Below are 12198 nucleotides of genomic sequence, written 5' to 3'. Positions count from 1 at the left end.
TTTTCCTACTGTCGGCGACCTACTGACCTGTATAATATTATAATATTGTACAATACGAACTACAGGTATAATATCATAAAGGTACCAAACCAGAAGGAATTGAAAAACGCTTTAATAAGCGCATTTAATAACACTGTTCAGTTTCGACTCCACCCGTTACGAAAATAATAACAATAGTAACAACTGTAGTAATATATTATTTCATAATATTTTCTACTTCATAATATATTACTTTTCGAGCAAATAGTGCAGACGACTATGTTACAGTGAGCGAAAACGGCGTTGTACTCTGCTGTGCGCGACGACTATAATACACTACAGCGTCGACATCCGGTAAGGATATATTTTATAGTGGCCCGCGGGATGGGTGGGCGTGGGGCGAGGGTAGTATATAGTTTTCCATCGCGTGAAAGACGTTCCGGTTAAACACTGCTGCAGCGTTTTCCTTTTTTCCCCCGTGTGCATATATAATATCATTTCGGGCGCCGCCGGCTCCGCAGTCTCTGTTTTTACCCTCCGTTCCGGGTTTTGTTTTTTTGTACATATTTTTTTATTTTTTATTTTTTATTTTAACAGATTATTAACATAGAAACGGTTTCTCTTTTTTCTCGGCCCACCGCCGCCGAGCCGTCGTGCGTGTGCAGTATTGTTTTCCGGACTGTCGCTTTCAAGACAAGGCGCACGTCGAAAGATTTATACGCACACTTAGGCTGTCGGGTGCAGAGTTTAGGACTGTTATAAATCACAGTCGTGTTATAACACTGCAGCAGCAGTGCACATGTACATGTGGGGGGGGGGGGTTGGCGGCATAGGCGGAATGGGCTGCAGCGGCAGTAGTGGCACACGTGCGCACTCGGCTAGTACTATATATATTTCTGTAATAATATTATTATATCATGAGATATTCATAAGCGGCGGCGTGTGGTGTCGTCGTCGTCATTGTTATTGTTGTTGTTGTTATTATTATTAAATTATCGTTGTCAAAATAAAGTTCTTATAATATAATAGAGTGATACTCAGCTATAATACGTCATCGTACTACGGCCACGGTGAAAATAATAATAACAACCAATTATAGTGTTTTCACTTTAATAAAATAATATTGTGATCGTAGGTACTGGGGTATTAATACCTAGGTATTCGTATATAAAAGTACGCGTAATACTTTTACAGCCTACACGGACGATATCAGTATACATCAATCCATGCAGTGGCGTATGGGGTAGCACGGCGTTCAATGAGCCATGAGCCAATGACTCCGTAGAGGGCCCTTCATGAAATGCCCCGAATCCAAAAAAACGTATCACTTTTATTGCAAAATTTAAAAATATGATAGTCTTTGAAAAAATTATATTCTTGTAAAATTAAATCGCTTTGAAATATCATAATAAATTTACTTATTAGAATAATGATGAACGTCTGACGCAAGCGCTCGTCGACGTCGGAGATATTGTAACAATAATTTTGGAATACTGTAATGGTGAGGTTATCATGTTAGATGAACCTAATGATTCGTAATTGAAAATAGGCGTTGTAGACCTAAGTCAGGGTAACCTTAAGGTGATAAATACCTTTTGCTGAAAATTCAAATGGTTGATCATTTTCAGAAAAGTATTATTTTACAGTGTCCAAATATGGCTTAAAAATCGGATGTTTTGGCCGTTGTTTGGTCATACTTCAAAAAGCTTATAGCTTGCCATGCTGGCTGTTCGGAGATTGTGTACATTCATGGTTTTCAAGAAATGTGGACTACAGATTATTGTGTTTGGAAATACAATGCCACATAGGGAGTAGAAGGCATTAATTACTTATAACCTTTTAGCAGGGGTAGAGATCTAGAGATGCATTTTGTGGGCGGGTGCATGTATCCCACTCCTTCCCTTAAATTTATCAAACTAAATAGTAAAGGCTACGGCCATTAGAAGTTCTAGTTACGCCACTGAATAAATTCAAAGTGAGTTGTTGTATCTACGAAGCACAGGTACCGTAGTTTTATCTTTAGATATTTAAGACTTGTCTTGTATTTGCGTGAATCTAACCATTACACGTTGTTGCAGTGCAGTTAAGAGCAGAGCTCTATTGGAAGACGATGACACCCCTATGACGGTTACGATCCACAGGGTTCGGTTTGGGGTTCAAGAGTACTAAACAAAAGTTTTAAATTGCATCACAGACAACGTATGAGAGATGTTTAAAATTTATATGTATACGAAACCCTCAGGACACGATATGACCTGCACGATACATATAACTATTATAGGTAGGCACTCGAGACGTCTTGTACCTGTACCGCGAGTTGAACCAAACGAATCTCAGCAAAATGTCTCTCAGTCGAATATGTAAATATGTAATCAACATTAAAAATAAATGAACACGCTATTAGAAGAGAACTGTTAAAACTTTCTTGTATTGCTTTGTGTTACAATATATAATATGAAAATTGTCGGTGGTAAGTATTTCGTGTAATTTTTGTTTGGAAACTGCGATGGTTCGGGTAGACAGACGGTGCATTGTCTTCGGAAGAAAATGAACACGGCGGTGGTGGTTTCAAAAACACAAGTACACAACTTCTCTGTACGATATATGATGAACATAAATGAACATAATAATGTATGTAAAATGTTGATAGTTATTATATGAAATTTTGTAGATGTATTATTGATTGTTTAGATGTATTAAAAGCAATTGTTATAAATCCAATATTGTAACAATACTGAAAACAACTGATATAGTTCAACCATAGAAATAATGAAAAAAATATATATATCTGTGTATCATTTTACTATTAGTTTAGGTAATTTTGGGTGACGGCGGGAGGAGGGTTTGAATATTAGAAAATATAAAATTATTGTGCACTAAAAACTCATACTTTTTACAGCAGATGGGTAGCGTTGTTTATTTTGTTATAAATATCGCTTGAGAAAATTGGCTGGGTTTTTCATATTTTGTGCGAAACTCTTAAAACAAACAAGTAGGAAAAACAAATCGCTTCCGGAGCACGAACTTGGAAACTCAATTTTACTGTTCATTGAAACCATATTCAAAATCCATTCAAAAACAATACTTATATTCATCATGCAGTATGCGTATTATCATTTGTATGTAAGATGATTTATCTTTTATAACAATACGAAGAATACATATTATAATAGGGAAAAGTATTAGTTTTAAATTTGTTCGGGGAGGATTAAGGCTGTATTTTTTATTTATATAAATAAAATATGATTTACATTAAAAAAATATAGATTTAGGTAACTGGATTGAATCTAATATTTATAATTTACTTATTATACAGGTTAGGTTTGATTGTTAATTAATAACTATCAATTTATATGAAAAACCATAAATGTATTGCAAGTACCTATCTACTAAAGTGCGAGATTTGTGGGGGATAAATTTATATTACAAAGCGTTTATTCCTCCAACAATGTTGTCAATGAGAGACAGTAATGTATGGAAGATAATAAGTTAATGTTCAGGTTATTAAATTATGTGACGTGTGTAATAGTTACTAATATTGTATTCATCAATATACACAATAAATATGTACACTATAAGTATAAATAGTATATAAGAAATAAATGTGTAAAATCGTTGATTATAATTTTTAAGAGTGAAAAATAATTTTAGAAGTAAACGCATTGCAAGTTTAAAATAGTTTTAAAATGCAATTTATTATGGCTTTCAAATTGAATAATATCACAAAAAGTAACACAAACTTCTAACCTCTATATCCTTGACTAAAATGATGTGTTATAATTTTATCGCAGTTCCTTCCATTTATACTAAACATAAACTACAGTAAACATTATATGAATCACCTACTTAATGGAAATGAATTGTATAACCTGAAAATTATTTGAAAAATCATGACTACAATTTAAAAAAAACAAAATTGTTCATTTTAGTATTTTGAATCGTTTAAAATATACGATTAACTAATAATGTATGCATTCTACAATAGTGCAATACACAATATTAATTCCATAAATTCATATATATATATTAATACATTATACTGGGCCAATAATATTTTACGTGACGAAATTGACGGCAATTAGATTAAACTCTATTAATAATTTTTGTATACGTGTCTTTAAGTAATAATCAGACTTAAAAATAGTGTTCAACAATTGGGTCACAGTGTAATTGAAATAACAATGTTAAAAAAATAAAAACAATGTATATACATTTATTGGACCCTTTTTAAGCTACTGTTTTTTATTGAAATATGACCTGTCTGTTTATAACTATACTGAAATGTATTTATTATAATTTATGATTTTGCGTAAAACAATAACTATGAGTGATCGACTAGTACGTTCTTGCACGCGACCCACGGTCGGTTGACCTAAACCAAGCACATATTATACAATAACACAGTTTTTGTATTGCTTAGTTTAAATTAGAGACCATTGTCCACTTCTGTCTAAATGTATCAGACCTAGACGATTTGAATTTCGTAAGTTCAAAACAATAATATTATGGATACATGCATATTTAAAAATGATTGAAATTATTTTTTATCTGAGTTATTAATTCTTAGTATAGCTATAACTAATACGTTTATGATAATTTATTAAGCCAGCCGATAAACAGGGGTAAATATTTAATAAAAAATATGTAGGCCATACAAAAATATTATCATTAATTCTTTACATTAATTTGTGTACAGTCATTGATGTTTAGCAAAAACTGTGAAGGGGTGGATTAGGGTGCGAATTTTAGCTCCGTCAAAGTATCTTCTTTTGAACACAACAGTCTATTGAGAAATTTATCAAAAAACTACATGACCCATCAGTTTTTACTGCATTTTCGTGGTCATTCAAAGGGTCTGGGATTATAAGGGTACAAATTACATTTTATAGGTGAGCAAAAAAATTAAGTTATGGTTTTCCATTTTACTATAGAGTACACAAATGCAAATTGAATTTTCACATGATAATAATTTATATATATATACACGCAAACACAACCGGGTGGTAATTTTTCTCGTAGTTTACCCCCAGACAAAAATACCTGACGGAGAAAAATTGTCCAACTAATTTATTGAATAATAATATTATTATAGTTTCTAAAGGGTTTTCAACTATTTAATCTAACTTAATAAAATGGAAAGAAATAAAATATATAATCTTAGTCAAACATTTCTTTACTTTCACATAAACTTCTCTCTCATGGATAATTGGTTTTAAATTCGACGATAGTTATTGCACTTAACTATCAAGAGCGTAGGGTTTCAGTACATATCGTTTCATGTACATAAATCACAGACGGTTTTGGACCTTATCCCAAAGTTTTGAAGCAAGAAATTGAAGGGGAAAAATTGAATTACTTTCCTTATGTACGTGTGATTTCAATTAACTTTATCGATCCTTTCTAGCAAGATATTGGTTGGGTAACCAGATTAGTAAAATAATTAATTAATATCATGCTTTGATGTAAATACTGTAAGTAAAATGTGTGTATTGCATACATTGCGTGAATTATATATTTAATATAACAGCTAATAACATGATTATGATTACTTTTATATCCTTATGTTTAAAACTATTAAATAAACGGCTATACGAAAAGCCAAAAATACAGTCTTAACTCCAAACACTTATTCGTAATGGTCACATACAAACACGAAGAAATACATATTATACATATTATTTATTTATATTAGGTATAACTTTTAGGTGTACATATATGTTTTTATTCGCAAATAAATCGAACAACACAATACTCTTAGGATCCGAAAATTGCACCTACTTATTTAGTCTACAATGTCAACTATTGCAGACGCTTAGATATTTTCTCTTTGATGTGTTTTTTTTCTCTTTTTCCATGAACATTTTTTTAAGGCATTTGTACTAGAAAAGTTTACGTGGGATGTTTTAAGTTCAAAAATCTAATCTAGATAGTAGGTACTACTAGGAGGGGGTAGATTTTCTATTATCGCGCAATACAGTTTCCGCGAGTGCGAGAAAAAACTACAGACTGCTGTGGAAAAACTAAGAAGAAACGTCAGCGAGTCGAACTCGGTTAGAAGCTCAAAAACGTGTTCCGAATGCGATGATTTATTATTTCTTTCAAATTAATTACCACAACCCAGCACCATTACGTTATTTCTACGAGGGCTCAAAATCCGGTCTCTATCCGGTTTTTTTTATCAGTAATTTGCTAACCCCTAGAAACGAAACAAGATTATATTCACAAGAGTGGCACGTAATATACCCATCGATACCGAAGTAACTGATTTTATATTAAAAAATCACGAGGGAAATATATTTTTTTAATTTCGATTTTTACCTCGAAATGTCACGGTGATAATTTTAAAAGTAGTTAGAATAAAATAAACAATTAGATTTAAATCAAATCCCACTACGGCACTACGTAATTATATTATTTGAATATAATATTTCAACAATAATTATACACATCGACTAATAAGATAATATTTACTGGCAATATTAAATTATATTATATAATTAATCAATCCGACGCATGGTATATACCTACCAAATTCAGAACGCGGTATAATATACGCTGCTAGTATTAAGCTAATAAAGAGAGGTAGGCAATAATAATGATGCTAAAGTGATATTATTTCACTGTGTTGTTATACTGATACATTAGTCGGTGTGCCAAATTCAGTATTTAAAACTCGTTAATCTCAAAATATTTATCGAAAAACTTTTCTCGAACATAAATATTTTCCTTTCAAACCATAAGTTTAACACATTAATAATATCAGCAGCTGTATTTGAGGTTCAAAAAATTATTCTGATTTCATCGAAAGTTTTTCTTTTTTTTTCATACAAACTATAACCACACCAATTTCATACTCTGTTTTCAACCAATTAACTCTTCTAGCTTCATTTTTCAGTAAGTTTTTCTTTAAAATAAATTATTTATCTATGGTAAAAAAAAATTAATAGAATTTTCTAAATTATAAAAACATAATTATACTGTTACTGAGTTTATATTATCTACCCTAAAGTATGACAAAATATGTAATAACTAATAATTCTGTGAAGATTATTAAATTGTTATAAATCTGACCTAACCAATAATATTCAGTTTCATTTATGAGTTAAGGTAATGTTTTCAACTCTGTACAAAAAGTGTATAATTGTATGTTTTGTTTGTGTTATATTCAGTTATGTATGACAAATTAAATTAATGAACTTTTCTTGGGTTATTTTTAAGATTTATATTTACTTATCGTTTTTAAAATAATAAAATGTAGATGGTTAGTTACTACGCTTGAAGCTTTTAAATAAAATATTAACCACATAGGTACTCGAAGACTTTCTAACCATACAGAATTAATGAAAACCAAACACAGGTATAGAGGGTAATGAAAAATATTTTTAAATACTTAATGTGTATTTTGTTTCTATAGATAATTAAGAACTAATATGTATTATTTATGATACTAAAATGGATTTACAAAGTATTCATATGATTTTAATACTTTGCCTGTCATTTTTAAATACTGAACATTTGTAGCTTGTAAAAAATATATTATTAAAAATGTTTGTGTTTGAAATAAGCTATTTTTTTTTGTTGTACAAATAATGTCGAGTTCTTAGTACAGTGAGGACTATAAAAGTTGAGAATAAATTCAAAAAATATAATATAAATGTTTATACAATCAAATCTTAAATAAATATGAATACAATTTGTAGATTTGTTTTATGATAATATAAGTTTTAAAATAAACATTGCATTACTGGAAATTCTTTTATCGCGGTTTTATTTTATTTTAAATCACGAAAAATGTAAATCTATTAATTATTTAGAATTCGTATTTAGATATTCTGCTTTCTCTCCTCACACTCAAATATATATACATATATACCTATGTATTAAATACAATACATCATAATATATCATATTGTCAACAATAATTAGTACATATATTGAGTTAATACTTGTTATATATTACAAAGAAAACACAAGCAACACAATTCTCAATTATCAAATTCAAAAACTGAAAATTATAAAAATGTGTGACACCTATAACATTTTCTGTAAAGTTCAATGTAACTGCAATACATTTTATACAAGAAAACAGATCGATATTTCAAAATAAAATATTAATCACACATAGTAGAAACCAAAAATAAAATTTGAAAACAAAATCAAATTTTCTAATAAACCCTTAACTTAATTTTCAAACACGTATTAGAAAATTACCTCGATATCCATTTTAATAATGAGGCTGATTTCACATTTTAAACCAACAAAATAATAAATATATCAACACCGAACTCAAAAAACTAAATATTGTTATATTATACACAAAGAAGTACTAAAAACTAAATGGCATTAAAAATGTTTTAAGCTAACAACAAGATTTTAAAATTAGCATTTGTGAATTTTATTTTTATTATTAATTCTCAATTTTTATTTATGATACATAACTATTTCTAACAATATAAGATTTTTTAAATTAAATAACTATTCAAAAATTATAATTATTATTTTTTAGGTTTTAACAAATGTATTAGTTAAATCTAAAAATGTAGAACATTAAAATGTTTATAATAAGAAAACGTTCATACAATAAACTGAAATAATCATATTATTTTATTACAAATAGAAATAAACAATTTCAGTTCATGTGATATCAGCTATGGGTTGATCAGTTTGAAATCTCATCGCCTCGATGGAATAATATTTTAGAGTAAGCTTTAACGGATATAATAATGTATAGGTTTCATCAGTATAAACCATCTTGGGTTACTTGGACTCTTTTCCCCCACAATTCCAACAAAAATATCAGAGTCGTGAGCGACTATAGCTATAATAATTTACTCGTTGAAAACGTTGCCCTCGCTTCTGCAGCTCCTCCGCATGCTGCTCTGCTCACGCCCATATTCGCAGGAATGCAGGATATGTGGTATATATGTATGTATATATATATAACGTCGACAGTGTGTGGATGTGACCCACAATAATAATATATAACAATAATAGGTCACCCACTACCCAGCTCGCAACTCTTCCCTTGGCAATTGACATAGAAAAGAGAGCCCTCCGGCGGTTATATACAATTTCGTTCCGGGGCTGCCCATTGTCTTAAAAGTCGAGTGTTACCCGAGTCCGGGGGCTAAGTATCGTTTTTCTTTATGCCCTCCACATTTTTTTCCTCTTGCTCTATTGTGCGCACTTTGCGCACACCCTGTGCATTGTTGAAAACGTCACGAGTGTATGTGTATGGCTGTCGCCAGGTCGAACGAGAGGGTATAATTTCATTATAACACAGATCCTTCTGGTCCGCGGGGTCGAGAGCCCTTCGGTCTGCCGACCCCATGTAAAACTCTGAACTACAAACACCGCCGCCCAGACTTGTAAATCCTATCTAAGATCTTTGCCAATACGCAGCTACTTTTTTTTCTTTGGTTCTCCGACACCACGACCACTACGTGCGTTAATATTATTGCTAAGGCGAAACTGTCTCGTTGAGACATCAAAGGACGCACCGCCACCGCCGTCACCTTCACCACAGACGACGTTATCGCGACCATGTTTTATTTTATTATATACTTTTCCGTCATTGTTTCACATCACGGTTCGATTATCAGGGTATCTACAGACATTGTTTTATATATTTTTTTCTAATTTCAAACAAACAACTCGAGATAACGCACCGTGGCCAAACAAACAAATCTTATTGGCTTATTCACTGTTTAATGTCTAGTGTAGAGTATAAAAGAAACTGGATATTTATATACAATATAATTGCCGAGTTTAAAATATAAGAATATCTAAAATAATTATACATTAAGAAATATAACAATTATTTTGTAATAGATACTAAAATGACTATTCCACAAAATTATTAAACAAATGTTGAAATTTCAGAACTGAAGTAAAAGTTTATATTATTTTGTTCGACGTTTTAATAAATGAATAAATGAATTAAAATAATACAATTTATTTAAGAAAAACAAATTATATTTTAAACTCTATGCTAAAAATAAATAACGAGTATTGTTTAGGATTATTAAAAATGCAATATTTGTACATATGTAAAATGAAAAAAAAACTGTTACTAATGGCTTTTGTAGCCGATGTATTTTAAGAACAATAAAAAAAAAAATGCAATATTATATGTAAGTTACGAAAATATAAAATTATATTTATGCACAAGTTAACAGTATAAATATGTAATTATAATATTGCAAATTTATGTAGCACTAATGGTCAAGTCGTTAAAGGAACTAAAGATAAATTAAAATGTATGCGTATATATATTATTTAAAATAATGAAGAATAAGTAATGAGTAACACGAATTATTAACTCACATTAAAAATATGTGGAAAGCGACATGAAAAAATTTGAATTTCTATTTTAAAAATATTCGGTTAGTATTTAAATTCGATAAGTCTCGTATTTTATATATTACAAAATTCAAAGGCTTAAATTTAATTTAATAGTTCAACTCAGTATTTAGTTAGAGTTATAGTCAATGTAAAAGCTAAAATTCGATGAAAGTTCCACGGTGCACTTGTACACTTTCTAACAAGTAACAAGTCAATTTTCCCAAACTAACAAGGGTTCTAAACAAATGACCCATAATCAAGTACTAAGCGAACTAATGCACACTAAAAGACTTTCATATACCATGAATTAAAACCGTTACTATACTTCGCAGGATTGTAAAATCTAAGTTTCACTGCTAATTCGTTTTGTTTGAAGAATGAAATCACTTTAAATAAATCGAAGTCTAAACTCTGCTTATTCCGGGATAAAAATGCTCTCATATAAAATAATTGAATATATTTTTAGTAAGTATGAAAATATTAATTTTTATATTTTCATAAGAGCTCTAATTTCTACTCATATTAATCAGTCCTAGAAATATGTGCGATAGTGAACAGTGGTGTGCGCAAATAATTGATAAATTTCTTAACAAAATTATACCACGTGCGTGAATTTAATATTATGAACAAAAGATTTTAAAAACGAAGTTGAATAATATATTATTGCCGATTTTAATCAAGCTACGGTCAATGTTTCATCCGAAAAAATAATTTAGTTTGAAAACTTTTTTCAAATTAACTTTTTGTTAATAAAACATTATGGAAATATAAATATAACAATTTCTCAGAAGTGGTAACGAATCATTATAGTTATGCTTATGATAAAAGCAATTATAATTTTATTATTTTTTTTTTTTGTAATAATTGTATTATAATTGTTCAGCTGAAGTACTTTTAATCGATTATTAAAATACCATTTTTTCACTCTACAAAAGATAAGTTTAAAATATATAAGATAGAAAAAACATTTGCTTTCGGAAATTTAAAATATTATCTCAAACTTCGAAAACCTTGAAGTATTTTAATGATAAATTTATAACATTATATATGTTTGTATTTTAATTATTGTTATTATTATTTTTTTTTTGAAAATTTAAAAACCTTTAATTGTTGATACGATCAATGAAAAATTGTGTCGAGACTGGAAATTCGTCCAAATGTACCTACGTCAAATGAAATAGAATTACATTTAGAACCAAAATACAGTCACTGCTAGTTTTGAGAACTTTGGAAGGTCTGAGTGCTCTAAATTAAGTCATACTACACCTCTTGTTATCTCACGGAAACTTAATTAAGTGTTCGTTGCACATGCGTATCTTCCTTTTGATGTCGTTTCTCGGATTCAAAATCCTTATCAGTACATACGCCCAATCGTCTCGAATTCCAGAACCAACGCACGTCTCTACGTTTTGATCAGGTGAAAAGTTTCATGTGGTCCACACCCACATTATAGAAGTATAATATTATATACCACACGCGGCACACGTACACAACTGTCAACAATTTTCTCGTACCCATAGTTAATTCATTCTGATAAATACACAGACCGGTATTTACTGCACTGCAGTTATACTACCTTTCGTATTCCGAATAATATTCGGCCATCTAGGGCGACAAATGTTTGAACTCGAGCTTTAACTAAAAAAATATTACAATACAAATTATATTATCGATGTATAGAACCATAAATAACTATTTATTTGATTCTGAACCGACGTTAATAACGTGACAAATGTTATATCATATATTACGGTGGTACGACGACACATAGTTTAAATGATTACACTCATTTCAGCCGTAATTATTTTTCAACTTATGTGTAGTTGATTTAAAATTTGTAGAATACACGTAATTTTATAAAATATACTATAACAA

General features: G+C 29.9%; 1 protein-coding gene across 3 annotated transcripts in view; it reads right to left on the bottom strand.

Annotated features, from left to right (window-relative positions):
* Positions 1-12198, bottom strand: part of LOC111031669 (disintegrin and metalloproteinase domain-containing protein 11) — a 258301-nt gene that overhangs the window by 93920 nt on the left and 152183 nt on the right. The gene's annotated exons all lie outside the window — the stretch shown is intronic.

Source organism: Myzus persicae, unplaced genomic scaffold (genome assembly GCF_001856785.1).
Source record: "Myzus persicae strain clone G006 unplaced genomic scaffold, MPER_G0061.0, whole genome shotgun sequence".
Classification (NCBI taxonomy): domain Eukaryota; kingdom Metazoa; phylum Arthropoda; class Insecta; order Hemiptera; family Aphididae; genus Myzus; species Myzus persicae.
The sequence above is the reverse complement of the archived record's forward strand: the minus strand, read 5'-3'. Positions and strand labels throughout refer to the sequence as shown.